The 14069-nt window shown below is 40.0% G+C and overlaps 2 protein-coding genes across 11 annotated transcripts in view; one reads left to right on the top strand and one right to left on the bottom strand.

Moving 5' to 3' along the window:
* RUNX2 (RUNX family transcription factor 2) overlaps positions 1–14069 on the bottom strand; it is a 281233-nt gene that overhangs the window by 215281 nt on the left and 51883 nt on the right. The gene's annotated exons all lie outside the window — the stretch shown is intronic.
* Positions 9633–14069, top strand: part of SUPT3H (SPT3 homolog, SAGA and STAGA complex component) — a 539392-nt gene continuing 534955 nt past the window's right edge. Inside the window, exon 1 of one of the 2 annotated variants that reach the window (XM_045498438.1) lies at positions 9633–9932. The gene's annotated coding sequence lies outside the window, so the exon portion shown is untranslated. Of the gene's footprint in view, positions 9933–10071; positions 10523–14069 lie in introns of those variants that run through there. The other variant, XM_045498437.1, reaches the window with a different exon arrangement.

The raw sequence follows: 14069 nt of genomic DNA, 5'->3' as shown, positions 1-14069 counted from the left end.
GTTGGAGTTGAAATTTGGGGTTTGGCTTCCTGGCAACATTATCACTATTCCAGAGCTTACTCACTCTAACTCATAAGAGACCCAGAATAAAAACCAAAATGCTGAGTTATTGATTGGCGATGAGGAAATATAACTGTTGGGTGCAATGACCCTTCCTGTCAACCTGATCATCATAGTATTCGAGAAGCTTCATGGAAGCCAGAATATGTAGATTGCTGGTCCCAACAGAATCAGGATAAGGGGAGTTAGCTACCGAATTCAAATTCTTGAATGATATTAGGACTCTGATAGCTTGACCCATTTATCTTTTCCCCACTCATCTCCACAGTAGAGACATATGCTCTGTCAGTTTGTTCCAATTTTGCTGTTTCTATGCTTTGTGATGAACTCACCTCTCTTCTTATTTACAAGGTATTTTAATCAGGTTTTAATTAATGTGTATCAGCTTGTATCTTTATCTCTTCTGTGATCCATCATTTGCTTCTTGCACAATTAACTTTCGGAGGTTCGTCTTATCTGTTAAGTGATTGAGGAGAGTCTCAAATGTGCGCTTGTGAATGGTAAATATGGATTTCCACATATTGTATCATATTTATTAAAGCAAGGCACACCTTGATAAACCAACCTGATCACCCACTCACATATTTGGCTGTAAAATAAGTCTTTACGATGCTTCTAGACCACGACTGTCAGCTTTTCTATTGTTTAGGGTATTCAAAAGAATACCCTCCAGATTCTGCAAGTAGTTCCAAATTATTTGAGCAAAGGCAACATTGTGGGAACAATGATAGTAGAGAATATCTGTATTATTGGTGTGCAACATAAAAATCAGGGTCATTGGGGCGTCCGGGTGGCTCATTTGGTTAAGTGGCTGACTTTGGCTTAGGTCATGATCTCATGGTTTGTGGGTTTGAGCCCTGCATCAGGCTCTGTCCTGACAGCTCAGAGCCTGGAGCCTGCTTTGCATTCTGTGTCTCCCTTTATCTCTGCCCTCCCCCGTTTGTACTCTGTCTCTCAAAAAAAAACATTAAAATAAAAATTAAAAAAAAAATCACACTCATGAACATGTGCCCAGTTGTAGAGAAACTATTGAACTAACCATGACTGGCTACCTTCAAGTTTTATTAATATTGACTTACTTACTATTTGTTCACTTATTTTGTAATCCTTTAGCACTTGTTGCAAAATAAGCAGTCGCAAGGGCCAAAGGTGTAGGAAAAATTTATGGGAGATTAATTTAAAATTAAGGAAATTCAAGTCATAAACTTTCTCCACGTGAATTGAGGAATGACTACCTTATTTAGTTAGAATGGGATAATAGGGGTGCCTGGGTGGCTCAGTCGGTTAAGTGTCCAACTATTGATTTCGGCTCAGGTGGTGATCTCACAGTTTTTGAGTTCGAGCCCCACATCAGGCTCTGTGCTATTGGGATTCATGCTCTTTCTGCCTCTCCTGCTCTCTCTCTCTCTCTCTCTCTCTCTCTCTCTCTCTCTCTCAAAATAAAGGAACTTAAGAAAAAAAGGGATATTAGTGCAGGAGCATAATTTAAGAACTGCTACTATATAGTGGGTTAGTACTTTTGATAAAACAGATTGATGTGGAACTCCACCTCCAGTTTCCAATTCTGTGGGTACGGAGTAGGGTCCAAATTTGCATTTCTAACAAGATGTAAATGCTGCAACCACGCTTTGAGGACCACTGCTCTCTATACCTTGGGCTGCCTTCAACTTAACAAGCCCTTGGTTATTTCTCTCCTATTCCCCACAGCGGCTCAATAAAACTTTATCACCTCATACCTATTTTGCAGTATGATCCCCGCTTCTTCAGCATCCCCGCTTTCCTACATTATAGGGTAAATTTGGGTCATTGGGTATGAACCACTTCAGGTTCCTACTCCTTTCTTCCAGTCTATCCCTCTTCCATTTTAAGGTCCATTTCCTGGACTGTTGATCAAAAAGCTTCCAGTCTCTTCCAGGATCTATCTAATTCCATCTTTACTTCCTAGAGATTTTGTAATCAGCCCTCTTCTATCTCGAGTGTTCAAACTTTTCCTCTTTATGAGTTTCTTCTCCAAAGCTTGTAAACAAGTTCAAGTCCTTGATCTTGAAAATGTATCCTGTGACCCTAAATATTTCTCTAGCCAAGCTCTTTCTTCTACACAGGACATGCTCTTGGGAAGAATAACACACTTGATTTCTCAACTTCCTAATTTATTCTCCTCAAGTCATTACAACCAGGTTTCTAATCCTACCACTGTATTGATGCTTCTGTACCCAAGGTCACTTTGAGCTGGCTATGCACTGTTGACATCGATTCTCCTTAAAATTTTTTAAAAATGTTTTTATTTATTTTTGAGAAAGTCAGACAGAGTGTGAGCAGGAGAGGGGCAGAGAGCGGGGGAGACACAGAATTCGAAGCAATATCCAGGCCCTGAGCTGTCAGCACAGAGCCCGATGCAGGGCTCAAACCCACAAACCACAAGATCATGACCTGAGCCGAAGTTGCAGGCTTAACCGACTGAGCCACCCAGGCACCCACCAATTCTCATTTTAGTGCCATTCATCTCTCTTTGAAGCTCTTTGCTCTCCTGGTTTCTATGACACTATTGCCTCCTCAGTTTCCTTTGTAGATTCTTACTCTCCCTTTTCCATTGAATGTGGGTGTCTAGAATCCAATCTTTGACTCATTTTGTTCTATGCATGCTCTCTAGGGCATTTCATTGCGTTCCTCGGCTTCAGTTCTGTTCACACAGATTCTTCTGAGAATGTTCTTAGGTCAAATCTAGGAACAGGGCTAAATTTTTTTACACTTAAGATTAAATTAAATTAAATTAAATTTAATTTAATTTAAATTAATTACATCTAATCGATGTATATGGAATGCTGTATGCTGTGTGCTGCTGGTTCCCAAACCTAAATGGCTATTTACTTTCTTGAGCTGCAGACTTTAGCTTCTATCGCTACCCTTGCGTCTGAATAGTCTAGTTGGCTCTTGGTGGTAGCCATCTGAAATTTTATATGGTCACCTTAAACTCAAAATGTTCAACCTGCCACTCAGTAAGTTGAGAAACCTTAGAATCACCCTTGAATTCTTTCTCTTTGCCTTATTTCCATCCTCATATCTTACCAGTAACTAAGTCTTATAAATTCTATTAATATTAATATAAATTAATATTTCTCCTTCCTGTCATCTTCTATCTCCTGTCCCCACACAGAGCTTTGTGAAAATGCTTTTGGGTGAGGGGCACCTGGCTGGCTCAGTCGGAGGAGCATGTGAGTCTTGATCTCGGGGTTGTGAGTTCGAGCCCCAGGTTGGGTGTAGAGATTACTTAAAAATAAAATCTTAAATAAAACAATGCTTTTAGGTAAAATTTAGGAAGAAGGTTAAGTTCTACATCTGAGTGGATGTTTGTGAAATAAGGACAGTTGGAAGCTTATCCACAAACTTTATCTAATAAGCATAAGTGGGAGTTCAGATGGGACCTTGGGAATGCTAGCTTCCCAGAAATACAAAGAGACTCAGAGTTGATTACTGGGCTTGCAAATGAGGTAGAATCATCACTCAAGCCAGTTTTAACCTATAGGTTAAAAGTGGGGGAGATGTCAGCTAATATTGGTACCACATATTACCACGGTGAGTTTGCTTTTATTTACATAACTTTGTCCCTTCCAAATTTATCAGTAAGAAGTCATTTTGAGGTCAGAAATTCTATAAATTCTCATTATATCCCCAAGACCTAACAATGACTGGTATACTTAAGGGTCCTTAAAAAATATTTATTAAGAGAATAATTGTCATACTGACATATATTTATTGATTCATGACAAATAAAACATTAATACTTGAGATAGGATCTTGTGTTTAGTTTATTCCCATGTCTAGCACATCACAAATACAAACATAAAAATTACTCGACAGCTCATTAAAAACTGGAAAACAATAATAACTATAAATTACCGAACATTTTCATTATGTCAGGAACTTTTCATTTCAATCCTGATAACAACCCTACCACATAGATGTCCTTATTCCTATTTTACAGTGAAAGATGCTTATTTTCTGAGAAATTGAATAATTTGTCCAGGGCATCATGGCTTATAAGCAACAACAAAGCCCATATTTTTTTGTGCTATACCCAACTGAGTGAACGAAGCTGTTGTTAAGTATATTCTAGAAAGAGGGACGCCTGGGTGGCTCAGTCAGTTAAGCATCCAACTCCTAATTTCTGCTCAGGTCATGATCTCACAGTATGTGAGTTTGAGCCCTGCTTGGGATTTTCTCTCTCCCTGTCTCTCTGCCTGTCCCTCACTCTCTCTCAAAATAAATAAATAAAATAAACTTTAAAAAACCTTTAAAAAATACATTCTAGAAAGAGAAAATACAGCTTATGCTGTACTATAAAAAACTAAAACTAAAACTAAAACAACTTAATCAAATCTGCTGGTATAGTTTCCCAATCACTAACAATTGATCTAAGCATTCCTTAGTCAGAATAGGTTTACTGCATCGGGCTTCAGAGTGTGAACTAGGGACAGCAGGTTGCATTAGCCATACTGTGGTATATTTCACTCATGGCACTGATTAACTTTTGGCCCTGTTGCCACGCATGATAGAAAAAGAAATGTATATGTGTAATACAAAATGGAGGCAGTTATTCAAATAATTCACTGAAATAGATCCAGTTTTACATCTAAATATTGCAACGAAAATACTTTGAGGAAATGGATGTTCTGTGTATTTGTGTCAACTGAATTCTCCACCTTGGTGTCAGGCATTGATAGAACAACAACAAAAGAAAGGTTTGTTGTTGTTTTAACAAGGGGATGTTGAGCTTTCTTCACATCTCCTTGAAACAAAAGTAAGATATTCTTTGACGAGCGTTATTATACAGGACTAGATGGACCTCTATTCTGTGAGCAGGATTGGAAATTAACTAAATAACTATTAAAGAAGGTAACAAATGCAAACTTTCCTATATTTCCATAAGAAGTTAATTATGAAGGCAAAACAACTGATAATGCAAACATTGTACTTCATTACTTATGCCTAAAATTGCATTCTTGATCTCTTATACCTACCCAACATATCCATCCCCACTCTTGCCCATCACAGTTACTGGCAAATTCATTTTTCCAGTTTCCCAGGACACTTCAGTCATCCTTTATTTCTCTTTCTCTAGAACCCCAAATCGAATCTGTCAGTAAATCATATTGATTTTGAAAACATATCCAGAATTTAACCCCATCTTATGGAGTCTACCGTAATAACCCTAGTGCAAGCTACCATCACCTCTTACCTGGGTTACTACAATAAGACCTGTACTCCACAGACTATTTTTAACCCAGCAGCCAAAGTAATTATTATTATTATTTTAAAATTTACTTATTTTGAGAGAGGGAGAGAGGGAGAGAAAGGGAGAGGAGAAAGAGAGAGAGAGAGAGAGAGAGAGAGAGAGAGAGAGAGAGAGAGAATCCTAAGCAGGCTCCACACTGCCAGCGTAGAGTCCGATGTGGGGTTTGAACCTGCGAACCATGAGATCATGACCTGAGCTGAAACCAAGCTTCGGAAGCTCACCTACTGAGCCACCCATGTGCCCTCAGAGTAATTACTTTAAAGCCTAAACCACATCATGTCAATCCTCTGCTAACAGCCTCCCTGTCCAGGCACACAGGCCTTCTACCATCTGGCTTCCTGAAGCCTCTGTGACCTCCCTTTTTTTTTTTTTTAATGGGTCATTGTTTTTCAGCTAACAATGGGTCGTTACCCACTCCTGCAACTTACCCGGCTTGTTCCCACTTGGGTTGTTCTCCCTGGAGTGCTCTTTCTTTAGATGTCTGTAGTGATCTCCTTCACCTTCATCAAGTCATTGTTCAAATAGCACTTTCTCAGTGAGGCCTACCCTGCTTGCCCAATTTAAAAATTGACAATTCTCTCATTCCTCCTGTTCTTTGTCTCATTCCTCCTGTGCTTTGTCTCATTCCTTATCCCTGCCCCGTTGTATAAAAACTTTCCCCCTATTCAGGGACACTCATGGCTTTCTAACATATATTATTTAGGCGTTTATTTAGTTTATTGTCCAACTCCTCCTCCTACGTTTGATGATGGCATAAATTTTTGTCTGTTTTGTTCACTGCTGCCTCTACAGCTCCTAGAATAATGTCAGGCACGTGGTAGGCCTACAATAATAATTTGTTGAATGAATGAACTAATTAGCACCCATTACTTACACTCAGTGAACAGACCTTATCTTCAAGGGGAGAAATGTAGAAGTTGTTTGCTTCTAGAACAAGAGGATTACATATTGAATTCAACGGGAATGAAAGCAACTCGGTTTCCATGTGTCTAGAGAGCTCAGGGGCTCTGTGAAACCCTGATATTATAGGATTCCTTTTTCCATTCTAGTCTCAAAACGTGATCATTAGCCAAAGACTAATTTTAAAAGATCCTGGAGTGTTAAATCTGCACTGAGAGGTTCCTAAGAGTATGTATCATGATTATAGTTCTACAAGCTGCTCAGTACTGTAATTCTTAACATTCCTTCTCTCATCACTGTATTGCTCTTCCTAATTTGAAATCTATGAATGTAATTGGAAGGCATGGGAAGCCAATTTAATTACACCCCAAAGAATTATGCGATGTACCACCCCTCCTGTATTTCAACAGATTTGATTAATGTATATTTTTCATGTTGGTCTTTCTTTTGCAGTGCATAATATCAATCCTACAGCAAGAGCCTTGAATAGTCTGTATTTTTTTGTAGCACAAATATATTGATTGAATGCTGAAATTATCTTGTACCACTTTAATATCCATCCTTTGGTCATTCCTGTTTTGAAGGAGCATAGAATTTTAGGTCTGCAAGGTTTTAGTTCATTTGGCTTGATCACCTTATTTTACAGACATGGAAACAGAGGCCCAACAATGTTAAGTGACGTGCCCAAGTACCACAGAGCTGGTTGGAACAACTTGTTCTGAAAGTAAAGCAAGCTGCAATTGAAAAAATAGTTCTTAAATCAAAACGTTAATTGAATACAACAACAATTGTAATATGCAGTTCTAAACAATATGCAGTTCTAACCAGTTGATTTCCATGGTGACTATATAAGCATTAGAAATCTGGGGTGCCTGGGTGGCTCAATTGGTTAAGTGACCGACTCTTGGTTTTGGCTCAGGTCACGATCTCACAGTTCCGTGAGTTCAATCCCCGTGTCGGGCTCTGAGCTACAGCGTGGAGCCTGCTTGGGATTCTCTCTCTCTCCTTTTCTCTCTGCCCCTCCCTAACTCATGCTGTCTCTTAGATTAGAAATCTAAGGCAGAGATAGCAAAGAATAAAATAATTTGTAGATAAGAAGAGGTTCTACAAGCATCCTAATAAATAAAATCATGGATCACAAAAGAGTAAGAATTTTGCAGGTCACCTGAAGTGAACTATCCTGATCACAACCACATGAGAAGATACCAGTTCATCACAGAGATGTTTCCAAATACCTTCTGGTATTTGGAGAATTGGGGCTTGTTTTATTGCTTAACACAATCAGTTTTAGGATGCCAAGAGGCATTTTTTAATCTACACTTTCTTTTTGCACTAGTGACTCTATATGAGGGTTATAACGCCAGAGGAATGTGAACGTCTATGGTCACAACGCTTCATTTTCCTTTAACGGCTCTGTTTAAGAGACAGAGACATTTTTGTGGTGTGATGCATTCAGTTGGTCTCCCGGTGCTTTCTCCACATGCTTTGGGAATCATGTATTTTTCTGAGAGGTGGTGGTCACGAATGTCTTAATTTCAGCAACAGCTTCATTGTTTTAGCTTTGTTATAATTAAGATACCCTAGTAATGTTGATTGTTTAGGAGACTCTATATTAATCTAATGGAAGATACTTTGACCCTTTGTGTACAGCTGCGTTCTCAAATGACAAACAAAATTATGGCTAAATCAAATTTTAAAAATGAATTTTAATAGATTCCAGGAGGTAGGAACACTAGGATAACTCATGTGACTTCAAAGCTAAGATCTCTGCCAACAGCACAATTCACAATTTCCTAAGAGTGAATTTTTGAGTTCCCTTTACTAGTGCCCGGTTTAATTCAGTTTCCGTTCTCCATGGCTCACTTTCAGTAACTCCTGTTGTGTGTGATTATATGTAGATTAGACACCAGTAGCCTGAGAGTAAGATCTGTGTTCTATTCTGAAAAGCTAGGTCAAATCTGGCCTCCACGTGATGCAGGTAAAACTCCCATGCAAGTACTATGGCAACATTTACTGAATGTAATTTTAATTGAAACGATCTGCTTTGGGTTATATTTCCTTAGATGTAATATCAGTTTTTCTCTTAACTTTCTCCTAATTATTTTCTTGGTAATGTAATTGAAAGAGTTTTTCAACTACTGTGTATATCGGTTTTCCTTTGTAAGAAATTATGAAATTGTTACTTTCTCTTCCTTATGTTCTACACTTTGCCCAACATTGCATTGAGCCCTGATTTACACATTATGGTGAGTCTTTATATTCTAAATGTATTATTTTAGAACTTTAAGTATTTGGCAAATAGTGAAGTATTGGGGAGATTAAAGAGAACTAAACACACAAGAGTCAAGTATGATCCAGAGGAAACAAAGAAGTTGCTCTTGTAAAGAATGTAAGCAAGCAGAAAGAAAAGATTATTTCAGAACACAAATATCCATAGGAAAATAACAAGCAGTAAACGCTTTAAAAGACCTGACTGAAGGTTGATAGTTGAACCTCTATGAAATACTTTATATTCGACGTCATAGGAGTGGACGTAAGCATCGGTAATTGTTTTCTTCCCTTAACAACTGAAAAGAATGTTAAAAACATAAATAACAAGACTTCATACACAGTGAAAGCAATTGAAGTAACTGATGATTGTATTATAGAACTATGGGTATATCACAGAAATTGAGAGCACGATGTGCAGTTAAATAGTGTGGGTGCAAGATTTAAAAATGAGGAACAGGCCAAAATCCTAAAGAAAAATAAAAATAGGATCATCCTCCCCCCCCCCCATCCTTGAAATGGAAAAAGATTTCAATTATAAAAACGTGGTCGTTAAATGCCTGAACTTGTTACAATGTGTCTGGCGGTGGGAGCGAGGGGTATTCATTGCGGACCATCATCTCCCACCGCCTCTCCTAAGACTGTGGTGTGCATGAGCCTGCGGAAGAGCTGGTGTCCCACTGTCCAGAAAGGGTTCCATATCCACACCCCGGCACTGCGGCCCCTTGGGGGAGCAGGCCTTTTTGATCTCTCCGTTTCTCCTCCCCATTTTAAAAGCACAATCCGGTTAAGATCCCGGTTCACCCCAATTCCTGGACAGAACCTTATACGGGCCAATCTCTGCTCTAAAGTTGAAAACAAACTTCCAGTATCGGTCACCCAAGCCCTCGAAAATCCTAGCCCTCTCGGTTCGACTCTTAAAGAACGGCCTGGCCCTTGAACACCTTTCGGGTCTCAGCGCGACTCCACTCCCCTCCCAGCAGGCACCGCTTTGAGGTCCGCCGCTCGGACCACGGTGGCCCGCAGCGGGGAAAGTGGCTGCGGTACACTCCACTACGCCCCGCCCCCGGCGAGCGTGGCGGAAGTTGCTTGCTCGGAAAAGGAGACCACGGCCACCTGGTGGAGCGCGCATGCGCCAGAGCCCGCGCAGCTAGTGGTAGGGGCGTCTGCAGCGCTCCCTCCTCCGTCTCCGCAGCCCCCGCCCCACGGAGAGTCGGGCTCCCGCCATCTTGTGCCCCCCCCCCCCACCCCTGCCCCAGCCGAGCCACCTTCTCCCTTTCTACACTCTCAGCCCTCCACCCCGCCCCTTTCCAAGCGTGCCCCGGGCCGTCGCCGCCGAAACCGCACCATCTCTCCCCACATTCTCCACGCGGGACGCGCAGCCGTGCCTACAAGTGTTCTTAAAGCGGAGGTTGTAGGGGGTGCGGGGGGCGGTGCGGGGCGGGCGGGGAGGGATCTGCGAACCGGGATGGACGGCGCGCGGCGAGCCCCGCGTCCGTGGGCCCGGCCCCGTCCTGACCCCTGCCCCCGGGCGGCCGCGGGGGAGGAATTTGCGTTTGTACTCTAGGGCTGAAGGGAGGACGGTAGCGCGCGGCGCCGGCCGGGCTCAGCAGCGGGTTCTCCCGCCGAGCGTGGAGCTGGCTCTTGACTCCTCCCCGTCAGCGGGTGGGCGTGGGGCGAGGGGAGCTGGGCAGGCGAGCTGGAGCTGGCGTGGCTGGGGCGTGTTAAGGAGCACCTTCCGCGCCTCATCTGGGTAGTGTTTTGCGGGGAGGAACCCTTAGAGAAGGAAAGTGCTTTTTTATACCCGGGGCGGAAGAAGAGTTAAGTAGCGTTAGTAGAAGCCTAGCGTCCAGGAAAAGGGAAAGATCGACTCTGTTTTCTGTGGGCTGAGCCCACATCTGTGACCCCTGCGGAAATTACCGAGCCTGCGTTTGCCTGGGTGTTCCGGTCTGTAAATGGGGGTGGTAGTAGCCTAGCCCAGAATTGCCCCGATTATGTGAGGTAATACACTGATCAGGCACTGATCAAATTACATGTTAACGGTAATTAATTTTAGTTTTCATGTTTTAAGAAATTCAAAATGACTGTGACCCTGTTTTCTAAATTAAAAATCAAGACACTTGAAGGTCTGGTAAGAGTAGATTCATAGGAAGAGTGGAATGAAGGATCTGACAGAGAGGATACTAACATGTGTTACTAATATGTGTTGTTAATGTGCACGGGGGTGAATTAGCATAACTCCATGAGGTTAATACAAACTTTAAACTGTTTACTTTGAAAGAAATTAGTATGTATCAATAGAGGAGGAAACGACAGGGTCTTAGTATATGTTAGGAGTCAGAACTTTGAGAACGGAAGTGCGTTAGCTGTGCACAGATTTACTTGACGACCAAATTGAGGATGGACCTCTTGGAATTTCTGGTGGACGTTTCAAAGAGACTGGATTTGACTGAATATGAGGATCAATTTTTTTGATGGTACTTTGCAAAAAGAGAATGCACCTCATTGCACTTAATTCATTATTGCAAGTTTCTTAATCTCTGGGAGTATTCAAGCAAAGATCTAGAGCAGCCTAGGTCCATAGAAGCACTGTCCAATACTGTAGAACTTTCTGCCATGATGGAAATATTCCGTAATCTGTGCTGTACTAATGTGGTATCCACTAGCATCAAGTGGCTCTTGAGCACTTGAAGTGTGGCTAGTGCACTGAAGAACTTAAATTATATTTTAATTAATTTAAATATAAATAACCAAAAGTGGCTAGTTCACTGCCTTTTGGGCAGCTTAAGCCTAGAATCTAGACTTTGAGACGCGTTTCACTTCTTGATTTGATTGAATTTTAAGTCGAAGCCAATTCTTGGAACATTTATTGCCTTAGGGAATCATAATTATATTCAAATAATGCCTTTTGCTCAAATACTATAGTTCAAAGCATGGGTCTGTTAGTACTTATTCACAGCTTGACAAATTAAAGCAAATTGTTCTTTTGACTCCTTGGGTCGTACAGCTAATGCCAGATTGATCTGGAAAGCCATAACAATACTAGCTGGCACTTCCTTTAATCATTATTGTACCGTATTGTGACCATGGGGTTCCACTATCTTTTATCACTTTGGTTAAGTTTCAGTGAAAACGTTTCTACTTTTTTATTCCTAAAGTTGTTTTCCATTTGAAAGATAGTGCTTTTTTTTTTTTTTTGTTTTGTTGTTTTGTTTTGTAACTTTTTGTATAATAAAGCAAGTTGATAATTTATACTAATCACCTTTGAGCATTGGCCCATTTTAGAAATAGTTTTGTGGTTATCAATATTCAGAACTTTTGAAGAGATAAGTCTGAAATTTGGTGATATTGATGAGATTCCTTTCTTTGAGATATGTAGGTTTTTTTTTTCTTTTTTAAGCACATTATTTTAGTGTGAGAATAAAACTTAAAAAAAAAACAACTTTATTTTAGGTAGCACCCTTAACTCTGGCCTAGTGCCCTTGATCTCAAGGCTGAAGATAATCGTTAGATCTAGGCCAAAACTTAAAGCCCATGAAATATGCATTTGAATAGCCCATAACATACAAATCAAAATGGGTTGCTCTTATATAGGGTGATTGTAAACTCCAACTTTTCTGGGACAGTCATTGTTTAGAGCCTCTTTATCCTAATAGAGCCCCTTTCATATAAAAAATGTCCCAGTTGGTATCACATAATAATACGGCCACCCTACTTTTAGTCTTATTACTTGTTGAAGTTTGTAATATGTAATTTTTAGGGGGATTAATTATATTGCAATCTCACAAATGTACTAAAGTATTGAGAGAATAATTGGTTGTGTGCTTAAATAATAGATGAGATAGCTGGAATAAGGCCAGCAAGTGACCTGTTCATTTAAACTACTGGTAGGTAAACATTTTTGCTTTTCCCCCTATACTGGATGGAAATCTTGGACAGTTTGATTTTTGCTTTTCTCTACATAAGTGATCTTTTCGTGTTTTTGCTTTTCTCTACATAAATGATCTTTTGGTGTAGGAAGCTGCAAAGAAATTTAGGCTAAGTCAGTCAAATCAGAAGATTGAGTAATCTTGTTGAAAATAATACCCATTTTATTTTATGGTTAAGTTGAATAGTGAAGTCAGTTAGAAATCTGTCTGTTATTATTTAGGATGTCCAGGAAGGATTTTGCTTATTGTTCTATAATAAAGAAAAATAATGTAGCCAAATGCCTTATTGTGTTAATTTAACTTATACTGTGGTAGGTAAAATATTTTATTGAGAGTCAAACACACTTGGTTTGAGTTCTCACTCTGCTGAGGATTAAATGAGATAATCCACGTGATGTGTTGGGTGCAGTGTTGGGTACAGCAAAGCATATAAGTCAGTGCTCAATAAATATTAGCTGTTTTAGCCTTAAGTTTATTGAATAACATATCTGGAAGAGATGTTGATGTTCTGGGATGCATTGTGGATAGGTGCAAAGAGTACTTGAGACTAATTCTGCAAACCTAGGTTTCGCCCTTTTCTACCGTATTCTTTCTTTGTGACTCCAGTGAAGGTGTTTAACTTCTCTGAGCCTCAGTTTCCTCATCTGTAAAATGGAATTAGTATTTCCCCTCATTCCAGCCTTCCTACAGGATTGTTGAATACCATAGAGGAGAATTACATAAATTGTCTTATTTTACAAAGACATTTTATTTTAATTGGTTTTGTCTCAACTTTACCACCTACTACCTCTAGTAAAGACTAATCTTAAATCTGCAAAAGTTGTTGTAAATTTTATTTGTCAAACAGCATAGAGTATAATAGGCTCTACCCGAGGTTGCTCTCTTTAACAATACTATAACTCTTGGTAACAGTGCTTTACTGATCTGGTTGCAATATATTTTCTACACTAAACAACTGCATACTACTGCTAAGCGAGGTCCACCATTTTCATGGGCATTTGATGTGTTCCATCTCCTGTGCTAAATGCTGTATCTCATTTATTTATCCAGACATGTCATTCCCCCTTAATAGGTGATACTGATGAGGTGCTCACTTTCTGGAATGGGTCTGTTGGTTTTTTTTTTGCATTGTATTACTGCCTCTGATAGTATCTGGCTGATAGTGAATGGATATTGAAGGCTGAATAAGGTAATGAGTATGAAGATGGCATGCTGCCTGGCATATGGTATGTAGTAGTTGCTGAAAAAAAAATAGTGTGTTCATTGAATTCGTAGGGCATAAATTGGAATAATTGATGTGAGTGCACTTTATAAATGCAAAATATTATATGAATATAAATGACACAGTTTAGCCGTTTACTGCGAAACTGTGAGTCGGCATAGGCAGGTATTTCACAACAAAAGTTCACTATGACAAACACATTGTGGAGGTCTTGTGAGTTAATTAGGATCAACTTTTATTTGTATGTTCCTTGTGGGATAGTAGAAAGAACTCTGGACGGGAGTCAGGGGAACTCAGTTTTAGTCCCAGCTGTATCACTAAATAGTGATGTGTCCTTGGGCAGTTCAAGAAACCCCTCTGGACTTCAGTTTCCTCACCTGAAAAATGAGGGATTTGG

Source organism: Leopardus geoffroyi, chromosome B2, assembly GCF_018350155.1.
Source record: "Leopardus geoffroyi isolate Oge1 chromosome B2, O.geoffroyi_Oge1_pat1.0, whole genome shotgun sequence".
Lineage (NCBI taxonomy): Eukaryota > Metazoa > Chordata > Mammalia > Carnivora > Felidae > Leopardus > Leopardus geoffroyi.
The sequence above is the reverse complement of the archived record's forward strand: the minus strand, read 5'-3'. Positions and strand labels throughout refer to the sequence as shown.